At 44.7% G+C, this 20610-nt stretch overlaps 1 pseudogene; it reads right to left on the reverse strand.

The window, feature by feature from the left end:
• Window positions 1–20610, reverse strand: part of LOC139388208 (proto-oncogene DBL-like) — a 33891-nt pseudogene that overhangs the window by 3687 nt on the left and 9594 nt on the right.

Genomic DNA, 20610 nt, shown 5'->3' on the forward strand with positions numbered 1-20610 from the left:
ATTGGAAAGAATGTCCATGAAATTAGAATGGTCTCTTTGTTCACCATGCAAATTGTAAAATGGAGAGATGAGAGGACATGCAAAGAGCATCACCTGTCGTAGAGGGAGGAGACAGGAGTCTTCTCTAAGAGTTGAGTAGGGGGAATGTCTTCGGAGGGGGGGGGGGGGGGGGGGGGGGTAGTTTAACCAAACTACTAGCATGCAGACAGCATGCAGACAGACACCACAATAGAGGACATGGGGAACAAACACCCAAAATGGAAGATGACAGACAAGTAGATCCAAAGTAGAAATCTTGGTTGGTGAGTATTTTCCTGATCTCTGTGAGCCAGGCAATCTTGATCTGGACTGTCGGGGCCTGGGGAACACAATCACAGGGAACAGTACTGTGTGGGTCAGTGAGTCAAGAAGACCAGACAGAGACCACTTTGTCACTTGCCAAATCCCAGACTAGACAGAGCACAAGATAATCAAAATCAAATTATCACTGATCTGGCCCTCACCTGAACAACATACACCTCCTCTCTGCCACTGTGCCAGAGCTCAAACTTTCCCACATCTCATTTGATGTTCTCTGTGATCCCAACAGCACTCATCTGCAGAGAAAACACAATTAACCATTGAAAGCATAATGATTGTCCCTCAATAAAATTGAACATGTGGGTTCATATGATAAGATCAGCAGTACTAGTAGTGCCCCCCCAGCGTTACCTTCAGGCAGCGCTCGAAGCTGTAGAAGGGGGTGCGGTCGTGGTCCTCTCCATGCTCCTCACGGCGCTTGCCGAAGAGTGTGCTCATGCTTTTGCATGGGCTTGAAGCTGGTCAGCTCCTTCAACTGCGTAGGGCTCCTCTTATGGCTGATCCACACACTGAAGGAGCCCTGCCTCAGCACCCGCCACAGGTCACTCAGCTGGCCCGGGGGACGCAGCCAGACACAACACAACCCAGCATGGTGGGATATGGTAGGACACAATTATTACAAAATTCACTTTGTAATAATTAGGAAAAATTATTCCTTCTCTCTAAGTCACTCATATGGTCTCTCACTCACTCACACCCTACCTCATACCTTGTGATGGGGGTCTGGTACATGGAGTATTTGACAGACTTGAGGTGATCCCACATGGCCTCTAGTGCCCCCTGCAGCTCAAATATATACTCACTGTCCACACTGTGTTTCTACAGCTCCTGTTGGGAAAGACAGGAGCCCAGAGGTCCAATGTGTTACAAAGGCAATGTCACAATGTTAAAACTCATACATGAACCATCTAAGTCAAGATGTTGTTGGCTGAGCTCAAGCCTTACTGTACCTTCAGTAGCAGCTGGTACTTAGTCAGCCTCTGGACTGGCTGTCAGCGGTATGAGTCCAACCCCAGTTTGTGCTCCAGCTTTTTCTCACGCTCCTGCAAAGGATGGAGACGGAAACAGTGGCGACCTATGCCTGTTTTGTATGTTAATTTGGCATTAATATGTGTCACATATCAGTTTGCAAACAATGTAAAAAATATATGTTTATTTTTTAATATTTGAATTAATAAAGCTGCATACAAACATGGTCTCTTTTTTGCTTTCTTAAGTAAGGCAGCTCCAAAATACAGGTGTTTCAGTCTAGATCAGTGCTTTCTGTGGTGGTGGGGAAGCCAGCGGAAAATACGGAGCGTAGGAGTTGGAAATGTTCTTTAGTTGCGCCGTGATTGGCTCAGTGTTCTGTCACTCATGGGGACACTACGTCACCACAAAATCTACAGAGAGAGCTCGAAAATTCAAGCCCCTTGGGTGCTTCCATAGAGTAACATTAGAAGTTCCCTTCCAAGAAGGCTCAAGGTCATTGGCCACAGATAAAATGACATCAAATCATGTTATATCTACCGTAGCTTTGATTGGACGGATCATGTCAACATCATACTTTCAAAATCTTAGCTAGCAGTCATCATCATGAATCAAGTCACCAATCTACTGCAAATCCTTTTCAATTGTTGTCATATGAAGATAAATTATAGATAAAACGTATTGGTGCTCATCAGCCATTGGACATAAACATTAGACAACAAGTTGGAAATTGCAAATTCAACAATGAGTGGTTTGGAAGGAATCAGTGGCTAACTGCAAGCTTTGCAAAGCAAAGCCTACTATCCAGTGGAGTGGGTGTGTGGTCCAAGTCTGAGTTTAAAGGTCTCTTTTACAAGCTTAAAAGGATAAACATTCAAAAGAAAAGTTCAAACAGAAAAGTTTGAATACATTGGCCATGCTGTCAATCCAGGATGACTTCTGCCAGGTCCAAGACAACTGGAAACTTGGAACTGGTAAATCTCAGACTTCAGTGAGTTCAAGACAACTGGAGACTTGGAACTGGTCAATCTCAGACTTCAGTGAGTTCAAGACAACTGGAAACTTGGAACTGGTAAATCTCAGACTTCAGTGAGTTCAAAACAACTGGAAACTTGGAACTGGTAAATCTCAGACTTCAGTGAGTTCAAGACAACTGGAAACTTGGAACTGGTAAATCTCAGACTTCAGTGAGTTCAAAACAACTGGAAACTTGGAACTGGTAAATCTCAGACTTCAGTGAGTTCAAAACAACTGGAAACTTGGAACTGGTAAATCTCAGACTTCAGTGAGTTCAAGACAACTGGAGACTTGGAACTGGTAAATCTCAGACTTCAGTGAGTTCAAAACAACTGGAAACTTGGAACTGGTAAATCTCAGACTTCAGTGAGTTCAAGACAACTGGAAACTTGGAACTGGTAAATCTCAGACTTCAGTGAGTTCAAGACAACTGGAAACTTGGAACTGGTAAATCTCAGACTTCAGTGAGTTCAAGACAACTGGAGACTTGGAACTGGTAAATCTCAGACTTCAGTGAGTTCAAGACAACTGGAAACTTGGAACTGGTAAATCTCAGACTTCAGTGAGTTCAAGACAACTGGGAAAATAAGCTTTGAATGGTCATCCAACTCGGAAAACTCGGAATTCCAAGTCTGGAACTCGGGCCTCTTTCTAGATCTCTGACCTGAAGATCACTGACGTCATGATGCAACCTTGTTTTTTTTCAGAGTTCCTAGTTGTCTTGAAAGCACCATAAATCGAGAGACTGACCTTCCTGTTCAAGTGAGCACAGCACAACAAGATGAGTCCAAAAATGGCTGCATCAATGATGTAATATGCCAGGAAGATATGTATACTGTAGCTAAGAAAGTAATACTAAGTGTATGTTGTGTAGTAAGCTGTGCCTCACCCTAATCATTTGGTCCCTTTCCCCCTCATAATTTAGTCTACTGTTCTGGCTTGGTGGTGCACATGTAGACTATAGCCTGTTTTGGAGAAATGTAATAATTGAATATTGTAAGAGCTTTCATTGTCTGTTTATATGCCATTTATTTATCCTACGGTTCTGACTTGGTGTACAGGGAGAATACTGTAAGAATGGCCCATGTTCTGAATTCTGTCGCTGTACATTTCAAAAGTGCTGAACAAATAGTTATATTGACTACATCCGTCCTAGCTCACTCATTAATGTCTTAATCGAAATTATGGATTGCCTCTTATCCGCCTATCGTCCCCTTATGCCATAGTTTGTACATCTCAATTGTCAGTAGAAACCACATTTGTTTAAGCAAGTCAGCCATATCAGCTATGTTTTTTAAAAAGGCAGATAATGAGGCTATATGAACTGTTTCGCTGCCAGGCAAGGCTCCGCTGATAGCCAGGTGTAGTGGTGGTAAGGATTCACTCCATTGTGCTGAATAGAAAGCTCTGCTGCTGGGACAGCTTTATGTTGGCCCTAACAGTTTGTGGGCACCGTTTGTCACCATTATAGTTCAATTCATGTATTTGTTTGTGTTGTGGTGTGGCTTTGCTGGCATGCCCCACCGAGATTTACACGTTACAATCGCCACTGGACGGAAAGATTGAAGAAATGTCTCAAATTCATCCAGAAGACACACATTTGTCAAAACTATAACTTCAAATAAAAAATAAATAAACATTTTATCAATAGATGAAAGGGTATTTAAAAGCAGAAAGTAAGTAGGAGTACATCTCTGGTCAATAAAAAAGCTTGACAGTGCACTTAGCGAGAGTACCTGGATGAATGGCCAAGCAGAGCACTGTCTCCATAGCAACTCAGATTGTGGCTTTGTTCTGACAGTAGCGCTCATACACCTGAAACATTTCTTTCTGAAATGACAGAGAAATCTCAATAGCATGTCTGTAGATGGTTACAGTGGTCTCTGACTGATGACCTCATACCACATGCTGACAGTGGGTCAGAGAGGGGTGATCACAAGCTTGCTCACCCGTTGTAGAAAGCAGGCTCCAACCCTCTCATGAGTTTCCAGGCACTCCTCCAAGTCCTGGAGGAAGGTCCTGCAGAAAGGAGGAGGGGCGGACATGGCAGGCTTAACTTCAATCAATACACTATTCACTGCAAAAAATGAGTCAGAGCTGTGTGTGTGTGTGTGTGTGTGTGTGTGTGTGTGTGTGTGTGTGTGTGTGTGTGTGTGTGTGTGTGTGTGTGTGTGTGTGTGTGTGTGTGTGTGTGTGTGTGTGTGTGTGTGTGTGTGTGTGTGTGCGAGAGAGACAGAAAGAAAGAAAGAGTATATCTGTGTGTTTTGTGTGTACATCCTTGCCTGCTGTCGAATTTGTAGATCTTTGGCATATTTCCAAAGAGAACAGGGTTATCCATCTCCACTCTATAACCCTAGAGAAATGGAGACTGGGTTTTTATCCTGTACCCTTTGGGATGGTTTGTGTGTCTGTGCAACTGTCAAATGAAACACCTTACCAGCAAGAGAAAAAGCAGCTACTCAACATAGATCCTCTCTGTCTCAATAAACTCTTTCATTATGTGTCTGAAGACACAGAGCACAGTCAGCAAGATGCACAGAGAGAAAGAGCGAGTCAGACAAGCACCAGTAATGGGAATTGCTTTATTAAATTAAATGATGTGACCCTGATGAAACATTCTAGACAGATAACAGACAGATAAACAGATGTTGAAACCAAACTGGAGTCGGACTGTACATCCAGACTAATGTTGAGTGGGGTGGGATGCTGTTTCACCGTTTCAGATGGTCTGGGCTCTCCTCTCCCCTCTGGCTGTAGGAGAGACAGTTGCAGTTCTCCTCATGATCATGCAGCACCTCTATCTGGAGAGGAGAGACCGGAGAGGACACAAGTATTTAGTCAACATGACAAGCTGATGAATGATAAACCTCTCTAGAGCACATAGACCATGTGGACGACAGACACAAATATGTTATACCACATTGGAAACAATGCTAATACTATTCACATCAAAATCAAATCAAATTTATTTGTCACATACACATGGTTAGCAGATGTTAATGCGAGTGTAGAGAAATGCTTGTGCTTCTAGTTCCGACCATGCAGTAATAACTAACAAGTAATCTAACCATTTCACAACAACTACCTTATACACACAAGTGTAAAGGAATGAATAAGAATATGTACACAGAAATATATGGATCAATGATGGCCGAACTGCATAGGCAATATACAATAGATGGTATAGAGTACAGTATATACATATGAGATGAGTAATGTAGGGTATGTAAACATTATATAAAGTGGCATTGTTTAAAGTGACTAGTGATACATTTATTACATCTATTTTTTAATCATTAAAGTGGCTAGAGATTTGAAATGTAAAGCTGGGACATTCTAGGAATACGTCATTAATGCAGCTAGATGTTACAGAACTTTTTGATCTTCATGTGTAATAACACAACTCTCACCATTGTAGGGCTTTTCCGAGCTGCCCTCTTGCCAGGTAAGAGTTCAAAAGAGAACCTTGAGTTGAGAACCGGGTTTAAATCTAGACCTGCGACATGAAGACACACAGAATGATTATAAAATAAATACTAAATACTTCACCTGACCTGAGGGAGACAGGCTGCTGAATGTCCACTATTATTCTTGAAAACCTTTTCTAACTAATACCTAATAATCAGATTGTGAGAAGTCACTGTACATTTACATCCAGCGTCCCTTAGGCCTGGGTAAGAGTTGTAATTATAGTAACGTACTGTGGTTGAGGGAGAAGAGGGGGGATTTTCTTCGGGGAGAGTGCTCAGACCGAGGGGCCCCTAGCTGGATGGGCCTCACGTAAATGTCAGCCAGCTTCCTCAAAAATTGATGTCTGTTGTGGATCATTCAATGCTTGGCAGACAGCATCTCAATGCCCCCCCCCAAACTGAATCTGAGTGAGTGAGTGAGTGAGTGAGTGAGTGAGTGAGTGAGTGAGTGAGTGAGTGAAAGATAGATGTTACTGATAGAAATCGATAGACCTACAGTATTTGATCTGCATGATAGACCTACAGTATTTGATCTGCATGATAAGACCTACAGTATTTGATCTGCATGATAAGACCTACAGTATTTGATCTGCATGATGGAGACAGTTGGGAAGAGCTGGCAACAGTAGGTTGTTGATAATGATAGTGCAAGCTTGTGTTGGTAATAGTTTTACAGTAGTTGCATTGTAGTAATGATGATAGAAATATGTCATGTTTGCCTTGTTTGCAGTTACCGAATGTTATCGTCATACAAAAGAGCTTTGGGATGAAATGATAGTGATAATGGGATGAAATGGTACTGTAAGGGCACAAGGCGAGACCTAGATGCAGACAAATGGTTAGAGTCCAAGATGTTTATTAACAATCTAAAAGGGGTAGGCAAGAGAATGGTCATGGACAGGCAAAAGGTCAAAACCAGTTCAGAGTCCAGGAGGTACAGAGTGGCAGGCAGGCTCGAGGTCAGGGCAGGCAGAATGGTCAGGCAGGCGGGAACGCAGTCCAGAAAAACAGACAAAGGTCAAAACCGGGAGGACTAGTAAAAGAGAATAGAAAAGCAGTAGCACGGGAAAAACACGCTGGTTGACTTGAACATACAAGACGAACTGGCACAGAGAGACAGGAAACACAGGGGAAAATAAGCGACACCTGGAGGGGGTGGAGACAACCACAAGGACAGGTGAAACAGATCAGGGCGTGACAGGTTCAGTGATAATGGGATGAAATGATCCAGTGATAATGAAATGAAATGATACTGTATGGCTTGGAGCCAGACTGGGTGGAAAAGTGACTGATACCCAAGCAAAAACTATGGAGCAGGGATGTATACCTGTAGCGGAGGACCTCAGGGCTTTGGCTCAGACACCACTGTGCCTCCTCCTGGAGTTGCTCTATATCCTGCAGCGCTGCCTGCGCACCCTCCTTGGACTGGAACTTATCTACCAGCCGATTGGCTAAGAAGGCAGACAAAAAGGCATGAGTGGGCATGGAGAGGTGTGTGTGTGTGTGTGTGTGTGTGTGTGTGCGTGTGCGTGTGTGTGCGTGTGTGTGTGTGTATACCACCTCCAGACGCAGCAGCCGGTGGCATATGCGGGTGAGGGCAGCCCGTTTGGCTTGGATGGCGGTGGTCAGCACATCTCAGTGGTGTCGCAGCTCGTTACAGCGCTGGTTGATCAGGGCCAGAGCGTAGTGGTGATTGGTGGCCAGCTGGTGGCCGCGCAGGATGATGATCTGGGCACAGCCCATCTCCTCCTGACAGCCACCACAATCACAAAACCCCATCCTACTGTACCTGTCTGGAGAAGTTTATGTTTCTCTGGCAGAAACTGTCATCCAATGAAGATGTAAGGTAAAGTGTGAGGCTAGTTTCTGTAGTGTGACCATGACCTGTGCGTGGGCTGTTTGTGTAGTTGGACCATGACCTGTGCTCGGGTGTCCAGTGACTTCAGTGTTTTCAGTAGCTGTTCTGTCTGGACCACAGTCCCGCCCACTGCAGTGACCTCCTTCTCCTGACCAATCAGCTGGTCCAGGGTCTCCTCAATTTGAACAACAGCAAAAAGGAAGTTACTACTTTTAACACTAAATGTTATTTCTGCTTGTCGTAGTTGTGCCAGAAGTCTGAGGGGAACACAAGCTACAGGTGAACACTTAAATCTTTCAAAACAAGAATCCCTCCAGAACCACATGACTGCTATTATGAAGATAACCTGAGATCAAAATATACTACACACCAATGTGAAGACACACTTCATTATTATTTTTAAAGCACACCTGAAGAATGAAATGATTGTTATGCTGTGTCATTAATATGTGAAAACCAAGAAATAAATACAAATAGATATAATTGTATATTTATATTATTTATAATATTTATTGTACCTCTGTACTGTGTGCCAGTCCTGTTAGATATCTCTGTTCTCCTGGCCATCGGCCACTAGGTTGGAGAGCAGGTGACGGCCCTCCCTCATCACTGACCTGATGTCCTCCTGCAAATAATTGTTATTCCACAAAATCACAGGATCTCTTGCCTCTGTGTCGGTACCGTTTCCTCTCGGGTAGCCCGAAAATTGGGTTGGAATTACAGAGAGCCCAAGGCAGATAAGTCGAAAGAGAAGCAGGAATTTGGGGTGAGTAACTTCCGATCTGATGTTCAAGAGTTCTCAAATCAAATCAAATTGTATTTGTCACATACACATGGTTGCAGATGTTAATGCGAGTGTAGCGAAATGCTTGTGCTTCTAGTTCCGACAATGCAGTAATATTCAACGAGTAATCTAACCTAACAATTCCACAACTACTACCTTATACACACAAGTGTAAAGGGATAAAGAATATGTACATAAAGATATATGAATGAGTGATGGTACAGAACGGCATAGGCAAGATGCAGTAGATGGTATAGAGTACAGTATATACATATGAGATGAGTAATGTAGGGTATATAAACATAAAGTGGCATTGTTTAAAGTGGCTAGTGATACATGTATTACATCAATTTCCATTATTAAAGTGGCTGGAGTTGAGTCAGTATGTTGGCAGCAACTGGGCTATCTCCTTTACCGTCACAGCAAATCTCTCAATAGTCTGAAGAGGGAGACAAACAGTAATGCTTTATGTATTTTACCAAAAACCCTCATTTGTTATGTATTCTGTTACATTGCAAATCTAGGCTGCCTTGCTGTGTAATTGTGTACACGTTGTTGATGTGGACAGTATTCCAAAATACCAGGTCTGCCTATAATCGCTGTGTTGCGGTAGGTGACTGTCCACAGCCCGGTACGTCCTGTGCCAGGTCCCCGCACTTGCTGCGCGGAGGTTGTCATCTGTCCAGGACACGTTGTGCCAGCTTTACGCTCCAGACCTCCAGTGCGCCTCCACGGCCCAGAACGTCCTGTGCCGGTTCTACACTCCGTGTCTCCAGTGCGCCTCCACAGCCCAGTGCGTCCTGTGCCAGCCCCCCGCACTTGCCGTGTGAAGGTTGTCATCTGTCCAGGACACATTGTGCCAGCTCTACGCTCCAGACCTCCAGTGCGTCTCCCCAGCCTGGTACGCCCTGTGCCAGCTCCACGCACCAGGCCTCCAATGCGTCTCCCCAGCCTGGTACGCCCTGTGCCAGCTCCACGCACCAGGCCTCCAGCGACGGTTCCCAGTCCGGAGCCTCCAGCAACATTTCCTAGTCCGGAGCCTCCAGTGATGATCCAGGGCCCAGAGCATCCATTGATGATCCATGACAAGGAGCCTCCAGTGATGATCCATGGTCTAGAGCTTCCTGCGAGGGTTCCCAGTCCAGAGCCTCCAGTGAGGGTTCCAAGTCCGGAGCCTCCTGCGAGGGTTCCCAGTCCGGAGACTCCTGCGACCGTTCCCAGTCTGGAGCCTCCTGCGAGGGTTCCCAGTCTGGAGCCTCCTGCGAGGGTTCCCAGTCCGGAGTCCCCGGCGACGATCCACGGTCCAGAGTCCCCGGCGATGATCCACAGTCTGGAGCTTCCGGCGACGATCCACGGTCCGGAGCCTCCGGCGATGATCCACGGTCCGGTTCCTCCGGCGACGATCCACGGTCCGGTTCATCCGGCGATGATCCACGGTCCGGTTCCTCCGGCGACGATCCCCGCCACAGAGTCGCTACCGAAGCGGGCGGATCCACGAGCGGAGTGGGGTATACGTCCCGCACCGGAGCCGCCACCGAGGCTAGATGCCCACCCGGACTCTCCCCTATAGAGTCAGGTTTTGCGGCCGGAGTCCGCACCTTTGGGGGGGGGGGGGGGGGGGGGGGTACTGTCACGCCCTGACCTTAGAGATCCTTTATTCTCTATTTTGGTTAGGTCGGGGTGTGACTAGGGTGGGCATTCTAGTTTATTTATTTCTTGGTTGGCTTGGTATGGTTCCCAATCAGAGCCAGCTGTCTATGGTTGTCTCTGATTGGGGATCATACTTAGGCAGCCTTTTTCCACCTGTTGGTTGTGGGATCTTGTTTGTGTATAGTTGTTACGGATACCATTATCCTGTGTGTGTGTGTGTATCCTGTGTGTGTTTCTTTTCTCTCCTTCTCCCCTCACAGGTGAAAATCATCACTCCCCAATCAGTCAACAATCAACCCATCAATCAGAAGACACACCTCCTCCTGTTTCCTACCCTATCACAGTTCCTTCCCCATGGTTTAAAAACCCCATCATTTGTTTGCTCTAGAGCTCAATCTCTTTGTAAATGCCATGTTTGTAGATCTCTGTTCTACATAGATTTCAGTAGCTCAGTCTCTTTGTAAATGCCATGTTTGTAGATCTCTGTTCTACATAGATTTCAGGAGCTCAATCTCTTTGTAAATGCCATGTTGGTAGATCTCTGTTCTTCATAGATTTCAGTAGCTCAATCTCTTTGTAAATGCCATGTTTGTAGACCTCTGTTTTTCACTCGCTCTCTGTGTATTAATTAACCTCTCTTTTGTTTGAGCACCTCCAAATCACTTTGTCATCTCCTGTGAGTATTGTTTTGGTTATGGTGTTTGTTTGTTGCTGGTGGGAAAAGGGGGAAACCAAGACAAGTCGCCCATGGGCATACACTACCCGTAGGTGAACTTTGTTAAATACACTAGTTAGAACTGGGCGGACCACCCACTGTATTTTTGGTTAGTTAGTTAGCTGTTGTTGAAATAGGCTAGTCTAGCTTAGGGGTGTTTTGAATACTTATTGTTTCTTTCCTTGGGTCCAGCTCAGCCCCTTTTCCTGCTCCCCCCATTACCGTGTGTTTATAAATAAACCCTGAGTTTGACGGTTAGATTTCAGTTGTCCTGGTTATTACGTTCACACTTTTACTTTGTCACAATTATAATTTGCATGAGTTATGTTACGCGTCTCATTACCATCCCCCCTAGACTGTCGGGCCAAAAGGGATTCGTAACATAAGTGGGGGCTCATCCGGGATTTGTCTTTACTGACACCCATGCCGCTCATGTAGATTGTTGTAGTGGTATAGTTCAGTGTTGAACGTTATAGCTGAAGTAGCATTAGTGTTTGCTATTTTCGTTGGCTCTTGTGAAGTAGTGTAAGATGGCTACTTTTGATTTGAAGTCCTTTTTGGATAACCCTTCGTGGGAGGTTTTTTGACAAATGTCGTAGAGTTGATTTAATGACCTTGGCTGACCATTATTCAGTATCGATTCCACAGAATGTAGTTAAGTCGGAGGTTAAAAAGCTGGTGTTAAAAGTATTGTTGGAAGAGCAGGTGCTTGTGTTACCGCTGCCTGAGTCTACTAACCCTGTAGGGGATGTTGCTGCTCCTGTAAGCCCATTGGTGTCTGATAATGAGGGCGAGGCTAAAACACCAGCCACATTGTCCCATTTTGATCCACTCTCCCCACTGTCAAATGGTGATGCCAGGAGGGATGTCCGTTTAGCACAGTTACAACTAGAGGTGGAAGAGAGAGCCCAAATTAGGCGAGAGACTCTCCAGTTGGAGATGTGTAAAATTGAGGCAGAAAGAGAACGAGAACGAGAACAGAGGCAGATGACGTTTAAAATGCGCCAGATGGAACTGGAGGCAGAGACAGCAAGGCTAGCCTTCGTTCCTACTGTGCCTGTTAGTGAGTCGTCCTCACCTGCTGTGTCCTCAAACATGTTTGACATTAGTAGGCAGATTGCCTTAGTACCTTTGTTCAGAGAGTCAGAGGTTGACTCCTATTTTTGTGTATTTGAGCGTATAGCCGTAGCATTGAAGTGGCCTGAAGACATATGGTGTCTATTACTTCAGTGTAAATTAACTGGTAAAGCCCAAGAGGTTTTGTCAGCGCTACCTCTAGAGGACAGTTTGAATTATGAAGTGGTCAAAGCTACTGTTCTTCGTGCCTATGAGCTTGTGCCTGAGGCATACCGACAGAGATTTAGGTCTCATAGAAAGTCTTCTAGTAAGACTTATGTGGAATTTGCTAGAGACAAGGGAAATCTGTTTGATAAATGGCATGCTGCTAGTAAGGTAACTGATTTCAACTCTCTCCGGGAGTTAATCTTGTTGGAAGAGTTTAAAAATTGCTTACCCGAACGCATTGTAGTTTACCTAAACGAACAGAAAGTATCCTCCCTGGCAGAAGCGTCTGTGTTGGCAGACGAGTTTGTGTTGACGCACAAGAGTGTGTTTTCGGCTCAAACTGAGAGTAGAGCCACTGAGTTTCCTACCTTTAGCCCTAGTCGACCAGCAGTAGTATATCAAGCACGCCAGAAGAATGAGCGTTCCTGTTTCTATTGTCATAAAGTGGGACATGTGATTAATGATTGCTTCCTGCTTAAACGCAAACAAGGGATGCCTCTTCGTGCCAAGCCACCAACAGGTGTTGGTCTAATTCGTACGGTTGTGAGGTCTGCAACAAAACAGGTGCCTCAGGGTAACTGCAGTTTGAAAGTCTCAGTCCCCGACCGCAGTTATGAATCATTCATTTTCGAGGGGTTTGTGTCCCTAACGAATGACGAAGCGTCTCAGCGTCCGGTTAAAATCCTTAGAGATACTGGTGCGGCGCAGTCGTTTATATTGTCTGATGTGTTGCCCTTATCTGACGATACATACTGTGGTTCCAGTGTGTTAGTGCAGGGTATTGAAATGGGTTTTGTCCCCGTGCCATTGCACTTTGTGAAAGTACACTCTGAGTTAATCAGTGGAATATTCAGAGTGGGGGTACGTCCTATGTTGCCAGTGAAAGGTGTGACCTTTATAATGGGTAACGATATTGCCGGAGGAAAGGTAGTACCCGTATTGGAAGTATTGGATAAAAGTGACCACTCTCTCTCTAATGAGCTGGCACAGAGTTATCCACATGTGTTCCCCTCTTGTGCTGTCACTCGTGCTCAGGCACTACAAGAGGGTGACGTGATAGATTTGTCGAACACTGTTCTGTTCAAAGAGGATGATCAAGAGGATGGGTTGTGTGATACCTCTGAGAAGCTGATCACCTCTGACAAACAGCCCAGGAAAGAATCAAAGTACGTTGAACTTATTGCTGATGCAATACAGTTACCAGTCACTCGTGAGCAGCTGATTGCTAACCAAAAGGTTGACAACAAACTTGCTAAATGTTTTTCTAGTGTTGTCTTGTTAGAAGAGGTGAAGAAGAAGAATGTGGCTAACTTCATTGATGGTAATCTCCTCATGCGTAAATGGAAATCCCATGTTGACGCGGGTGGAGATTGGAATGCTGTTTACCAAATAGTGATTCCTACAGCCTTTCGACAAAATGTGTTATCCCTTGCTCATGATCACCAGTGGTCTGGTCATTTAGGAATTACAAAGACGTATGATCGGATCCTTCGACATTTCTTTTGGGCCGGGTTTAAAACGAGATGTGGCTCAGTTCTGTCGGACATGCCACACATGTCAGATAACAGGAAAACCAAATCAGGTTATTCCTCCCGCTCCTCTTTGTCCCATACCTGTCATAGGTGAACCATTTGAGCATGTGGTGGTTGATTGTGTCGGACCGTTACCAAAGACAAAAGCGGGTAACCAGTTTTTGTTAACGATAATGTGTATGGCTACAAGATACCCCGAGGCTATTCCTCTGCGAAGGATTACAGCCCCAGTAGTGAGTAAGCAATTATGAGTTTTTGTCTTGTGTCTAATGATTTTTGTATGTTTTGCAAGGTTGTTGCTTTGTTGTGAGTATTCATGGTTGGGGGCTCATCCGGGATGAGTTGCCTTGAGCACTGCATAGCTTCACGTTCATTTTGTTCTTTATTGTTTTTTGCAGGTTCACGTAATGAAGATGAACCCAAACCACGTTGCATTTTGGTCCGATTCTTACAACGTTCGTGACAGTGACACTGTGTGACTGCATGTTTACCGTACGAAGGACAATCCAGTCACTATGGCAGTACTCCAGAGTTCCACCAAACTCTGAGATCAGCTGGTTCTCATCGATGCAGCGGAGCATGTCTGCAACTGAGCTGAACATGAACACCTGTGGAGGAACGCAGAGTTGCAGACCAAGGGGTACAACATAGAACCACCATGACAACCAGATTCAATAATAGTCACTCATCATCACATTACGCTAACATGTCAAAGACAGAGATTGTGGGTAATAGAGCCTAACAGACCCTCTACAGTCTTTATGTTATGTCAGACTGTTGAAGCAACTAGTCCAACGTCCACAATGATCATCCCATACTGTCCCTTAACCACATTATACACTATATTGGTATTTGCTGAGCAATCCTAACAAGACTTAGTTTCATCTTCACATTAACATTAACTGTATTGACCCTCTTTGATTAGATAGCACATGAATGTTTAAATAGCACATGAATGTAATGGGGTTTGACTGGCATGTTCTCGTTCTGTCTTCTGGAATTTAAGTTCAAGTTCATTATAAAGCACTGACAAAACAAGTATGACAAGTCATGTTTCTATATGATGAAAAAAATGAACAAATGATAGAGAAAGAATAGAAGAGATCTGGGTCAAGTAGAGAAAGAATAGAAGAGATCTGGGTCAAATAGAGAAAGAATAGAAGAGATCTGGGTCAAATAGAGAAAGAATAGAAGAGATCTGGGTCAAATAGAGAAAGAATAGAAGAGATCTGGGTCAAATAGAGAAAGAATAGAAGAGATCTGGGTCAAATAGAGAAAGAAAAGAAGAGATCTGGGTCAAATAGAGAAAGAATAGAAGAGATCTGGGTCAAATAGAGAAAGAATAGAAGAGATCTGGGTCAAGTAGAGAAAGAATAGAAGAGATCTGGGGCAAGTAGAGAAAGAATAGAAGAGATCTGGGGCAAGTAGAGAAAGAATAGAAGAGATCTGGGGCAAGTAGAGAAAGAATAGAAGAGATCTGGGGCAAATAGAGAATGAATAGAAGAGATCTGGGACAAGTAGAGAAAGAATAGAAGAGATCTGGGTCAAGTAGAGAAAGAATAGAAGAGATCTGGGTCAAGTAGAGAAAGAATATAAGAGATCTGGGGCAAGTAGAGAAAGAATAGAAGAGATCTGGGTCAAGTAGAGAAAGAATAGAAGAGATCTGGGGCAAATAGAGAATGAATAGAAGAGAGCTGGGTCAAATAGAGAAAGAATAGAAGAGATCTGGGTCAAGTAGAGAAAGAATAGAAGAGATCTGGGGCAAGTAGAGAAAGAATAGAAGAGATCTGGGTCAAATAGAGAAAGAATAGAAGAGATCTGGGTCAAGTAGAGAAAGAATAGAAGAGATCTGGGGCAAGTAGAGAAAGAATATAAGAGATCTGGGTCAAATAGAGAAAGAATAGAAGAGATCTGGGTCAAGTAGAGAAAGAATAGAAGAGATCTGGGGCAAGTAGAGAAAGAATAGAAGAGATCTGGGTCAAATAGAGAAAGAATAGAAGAGATCTGGGTCAAGTAGAGAAAGAATAGAAGAGATCTGGGGCAAGTAGAGAAAGAATAGAAGAGATCTGGGTCAAATAGAGAAAGAATAGAAGAGATCTGGGTCAAGTAGAGAAATAATGGAAGAGATCTGGGTCAAGTAGAGAAAGAATAGAAGAGATATGGGGCAAATAGAGAATTAATAGAAGAGAGCTGGGGCAAATAGAGAAAGAAGAGATCTGGGTCAAGTAGAGAAAGAAGAGATATTGGTCAAATAGAGAAAGAAGAGATCTGGGCCAAGTAGAGAACGATTGGGGGTGATCTGGGACAAATAGAGAAAGATTAGGGGAGATCTGGGTCAAATAGAGAAAGATTAGAAGAGATTTGGGTCAAATAGAGGAAGAATAGCAGATCTGGGTCAAATAGAGAAAGAAGAGATATTGGTCAAATAGAGAAAGAAAAGATCTGGGCCAAGTAGAGAAAGAATGGAATAGATCTGGGTCAAAGAGAAAGATTAGGGGAGATCTGGGCCAAATAGAGAACAATTGGGGGTGATCTGGGACAAATAGAGAAAGATTAGGGGAGATCTGGGTCAAATAGAGAAAGATTAGAAGAGATCTGGGTCAAATAGAGGAAGAATAGCAGATCTGGGTCAAATAGAGAAAGAATTTAAGAGTTCTGGGTCAAATAGAGAAAGAATGGGGAGATCTGGGTCAAATAGAGAAGGAATATGAGAGATCTGGGTTAGAATATATCTCTAGAATAGCAGAGAAAAACAAAACCATCACAGTATACTGTAGGAACTCCAACAGGTCCTTAGAATCATACCATATACTGTAGAAACTACAATGTCCTACTGCAACAGCAGTAGTGGTCCTTAGACCCTTACTATATACTGTAGAAACTACAATGTCCTACTGCAACAGCAGTAGAGGTCCTTAGACCCTTACTATATACTGTAGAAACTACAATGTTCTACTGCAACAGCAGTAGAGGTCCTTAGACCCTTACTATATACTGTAGAAATTACAATGTCCTACTGCAACAGTAGAGGTCCTTAGAATCGTACTATATACTGTAGAAACTACAATGTCCTACTGCAACAGCAGTAGAGGTCCTTAGACCCTTACTATATACTGTAGAAACTACAATGTCCTACTGCAACAGCAGTAGAGGTCCTTAGAATCTTACTATATACTGTAGAAACTACAATGTTCTACTGCAACAGCAGTAGAGGTCCTTAGACCCTTACTATATACTGTAGAAATTACAATGTCCTACTGCAACAACAGTAGTGGTTCTTAGACCCTTACTATATACTGTAGAAACTACAATGTCCTACTGCAACAGCAGTAGAGGTCCTTAGAATCTTACTATATACTGTAGAAACTACAATGTCCTACTGCAACAGCAGTAGAGGTCCTTAGACCCGTACTATATACTGTAGAAATTACAATGTCCTACTGCAACAGTAGAGGTCCTTAGAATCGTACTATATACTGTAGAAACTACAATGTCCTACTGCAACAGTAGAGGTCCTTAGAATCTTACTATATACTGTAGAAACTACAATGTCCTACTGCAACAGTAGAGGTCCTTAGAATCTTACTTTATACTGTAGAAACTACAATGTCCTACTGCAACAGTAGAGGTCCTTAGAATCTTACTTTATACTGTAGAAACTACAATGTCCTACTGCAACAGCAGTAGAGGTCCTTAGAATCTTACTATATACTGTAGCAACTCCAACATCCTACTGCAACCTACATCCTACTCTTTAGTTCAGTTGTTAGAGCATGGCGCTTCAATGCCCGGACAGTGGGTTTGATTCCCAAGACCACCTGTGCTTAAAAATATATGCACATGAGTGTAAGTCGCTTTGCAGTGTCTGCTAAACGGCATATATTATTATCAACATTATTATTCATTATTATATCCTGCTGATACTACTGAGCTAGTTGTTGTTCTCTATCGGACTCTTCTCATACAATTGTCCCCTAAAATGATTGGCCTCCACCATGGTTTTAGGTTGGGCATTTTAGAGGATATCGCCTCTTTCTCGCCGCCTAGCTCACAACTTCCTCCATTAGTTTAGTAGAGCGCGGGACTCTTAGCAGTAGTGAGCTGTCGCAGCATCACACTGCAGTGTCCGTGTTGGTAGCTAGGCAGGGCTGTAACACTCCAGTGTCCGTGTTGGTAGCTAGGCAGGGCTGTAACACTGCAGTGTCCATGTTGGTAGCTAGGCAGGGCTGTAACACTCCGGAGACGGGCACAGCGCGCACCACTCCCTAGCATTCTTCTTGCCAATGTCCAGTCTCTTGACAACAAGGTTGATGAAATCCGAGCAAGGGTAGCATTCCAGAGGGACATCAGAGACTGTAACGTTCTTTGCTTCACGGAAACGTGGCTTACTGGAGAGACGCTATCCGAAGCGGTGCAGCCAACAGGTTTCTCCACGCATCGCGCAGACAGGAAAAAACATCTTTCTGGTAAAAAGAGGGGCGGGGGCGTATGCCTTATGACTAACGTGACATGGTGCGATGAAAGAAACATACAGGAACTCAAATCCTTCTGTTCACCTGATTTAGAATTCCTCACAATCAAATGTAGACCGCATTATCTACCAAGAGAATTCTCTTCGATTATAATCACAGCCGTATATATCCCCCCCCAAGCAGACACATCGATGGCTCTGAACGAACTTTATTTAACTCTCTGCAAACTGGAAACAATTTATCCGGAGGCTGCATTCATTGTAGCTGGGGATTTTAACAAGGCTAATCTGAAAACAAGACTCCCCAAATTTTATCAGCATATCGATTGCGCAACCAGGGGAGGAAAGACCTTGGACCATTGTTACTCTAACTTCCGCTACGCATATAAGGCCCTGCCCCGCCCCCCTTTCGGAAAAGCTGACCACGACTCCATTTTGTTGATCCCTGCCTACAGACAGAAACTAAAACAAGAGGCTCCCACGCTGAGGTCTGTCCAACGCTGGTCCGACCAAGCTGACTCCACACTCCAAGACTGCTTCCATCACGTGGACTGGGAGATGTTTCGTATTGCGTCAGATAACAACATTGACGAATACGCTGATTCGGTGTGCGAGTTCATTAGAACGTGCGTTGAAGATGTCGTTCCCATAGCAACGATTAAAACATTCCCTAACCAGAAACCGTGGATTGATGGCAGCATTCGTGTGAAACTGAAAGCGCGAACCACTGCTTTTAATCAGGGCAAGGTGTCTGGTAACATGACCGAATACAAACAGTGCAGCTATTCCCTCCGCAAGGCTATCAAACAAGCTAAGCGCCAGTACAGAGACAAAGTAGAATCTCAATTCAACGGCTCAGACACAAGAGGCATGTGGCAGGGTCTACAGTCAATCACGGACTACAGGAAGAAACCCAGCCCAGTCACGGACCAGGATGTCTTGCTCCCAGGCAGACTAAATAACTTTTTTGCCCGCTTTGAGGACAATACAGTGCCACTGACACGGCCTGCAACGAAAACATGCGGTCTCTCCTTCACTGCAGCCGAGGTGAGTAAGACATTTAAACGTGTTAACCCTCGCAAGGCTGCAGGCCCAGATGGCATCCCCAGCCGCGCCCTCAGAGCATGCGCAGACCAGCTGGCCGGTGTGTTTACGGACATATTCAATCAATCCCTATACCAGTCTGCTGTTCCCACATGCTTCAAGAGGGCCACCATTGTTCCTGTTCCCAAGAAAGCTAAGGTAACTGAGCTAAATGACTACCGCCCCGTAGCACTCACATCCGTCATCATGAAGTGCTTTGAGAGACTAGTCAAGGACCATATCACCTCCACCCTACCTGACACCCTAGACCCACTCCAATTTGCTTACCGCCCAAATAGGTCCACAGACGATGCAATCTCAACCACACTGCACACTGCCCTAACCCATCTGGACAAGAGGAATACCTATGTGAGAATGCTGTTCATCGACTACAGCTCGGCATTCAACACCATAGTACCCTCCAAGCTCGTCATCAAGCTCGAGACCCTGGGTCTCGACCCCGCCCTGTGCAACTGGGTACTGGACTTCCTGACGGGCCGCCCCCAGGTGGTGAGGGTAGGCAACAACATCTCCTCCCCGCTGATCCTCAACACTGGGGCCCCACAAGGTTGCGTTCTGAGCCCTCTCCTGTACTCCCTGTTCACCCACGACTGCGTGGCCACGCACGCCTCCAACTCAATCATCAAGTTTGCGGACGACACAACAGTGGTAGGCTTGATTACCAACAACGATGAGACGGCCTACAGGGAGGAGGTGAGGGCCCTCGGAGTGTGGTGTCAGGAAAACAACCTCACACTCAACGTCAACAAAACTAAGGAGATGATTGTGGACTTCAGGAAACAGCAGAGGGAACACCCCCCTATCCACATCGATGGAACAGTAGTGGAGAGGGTAGCAAGTTTTAAGTTCCTCGGCATACACATCACAGACAAACTGAATTGGTCCACTCACACAGACAGCATCGTGAAGAAGGCGCAGCAGCGCCTCTTCAACCTCAGGAGGCTGAAGAAATTCGGCTTGTCACCAAAAGCACTCACAAACTTCTACAGATGCACAATCGAGAGCATCCTGGCGGGCTGTATCACCGCCTGGTATGGCAACTGCACCGCCCTCAACCGTAAGGCTCTCCAGAGGGTAGTGAGGTCTGCACAACGCATCACTGGGGGCAAACTACCTGCCCTCCAGGACACCTACACCACCCGATGTCACAGGAAGGCCATAAAGATCATCAAGGACATCAACCACCCGAGCCACTGCCTGTTCACCCCGCTTTGGAATTGTTAGTTAGATTACTTGTTATTACTGCATTGTCGGAACTAGAAGCACAAGCATTTCGCTACACTCGCATTAACATCTGCTAACCATGTGTATGTGACAAATAAAATTTGATTTGATTTGATTTGATTTGATTTTAACACTCCAGTGTCCGTGTTGGTAGCTAGGCAGGGCTGTAACA

Source organism: Oncorhynchus clarkii, chromosome 29 (assembly GCF_045791955.1).
Source record: "Oncorhynchus clarkii lewisi isolate Uvic-CL-2024 chromosome 29, UVic_Ocla_1.0, whole genome shotgun sequence".
Lineage (NCBI taxonomy): Eukaryota > Metazoa > Chordata > Actinopteri > Salmoniformes > Salmonidae > Oncorhynchus > Oncorhynchus clarkii.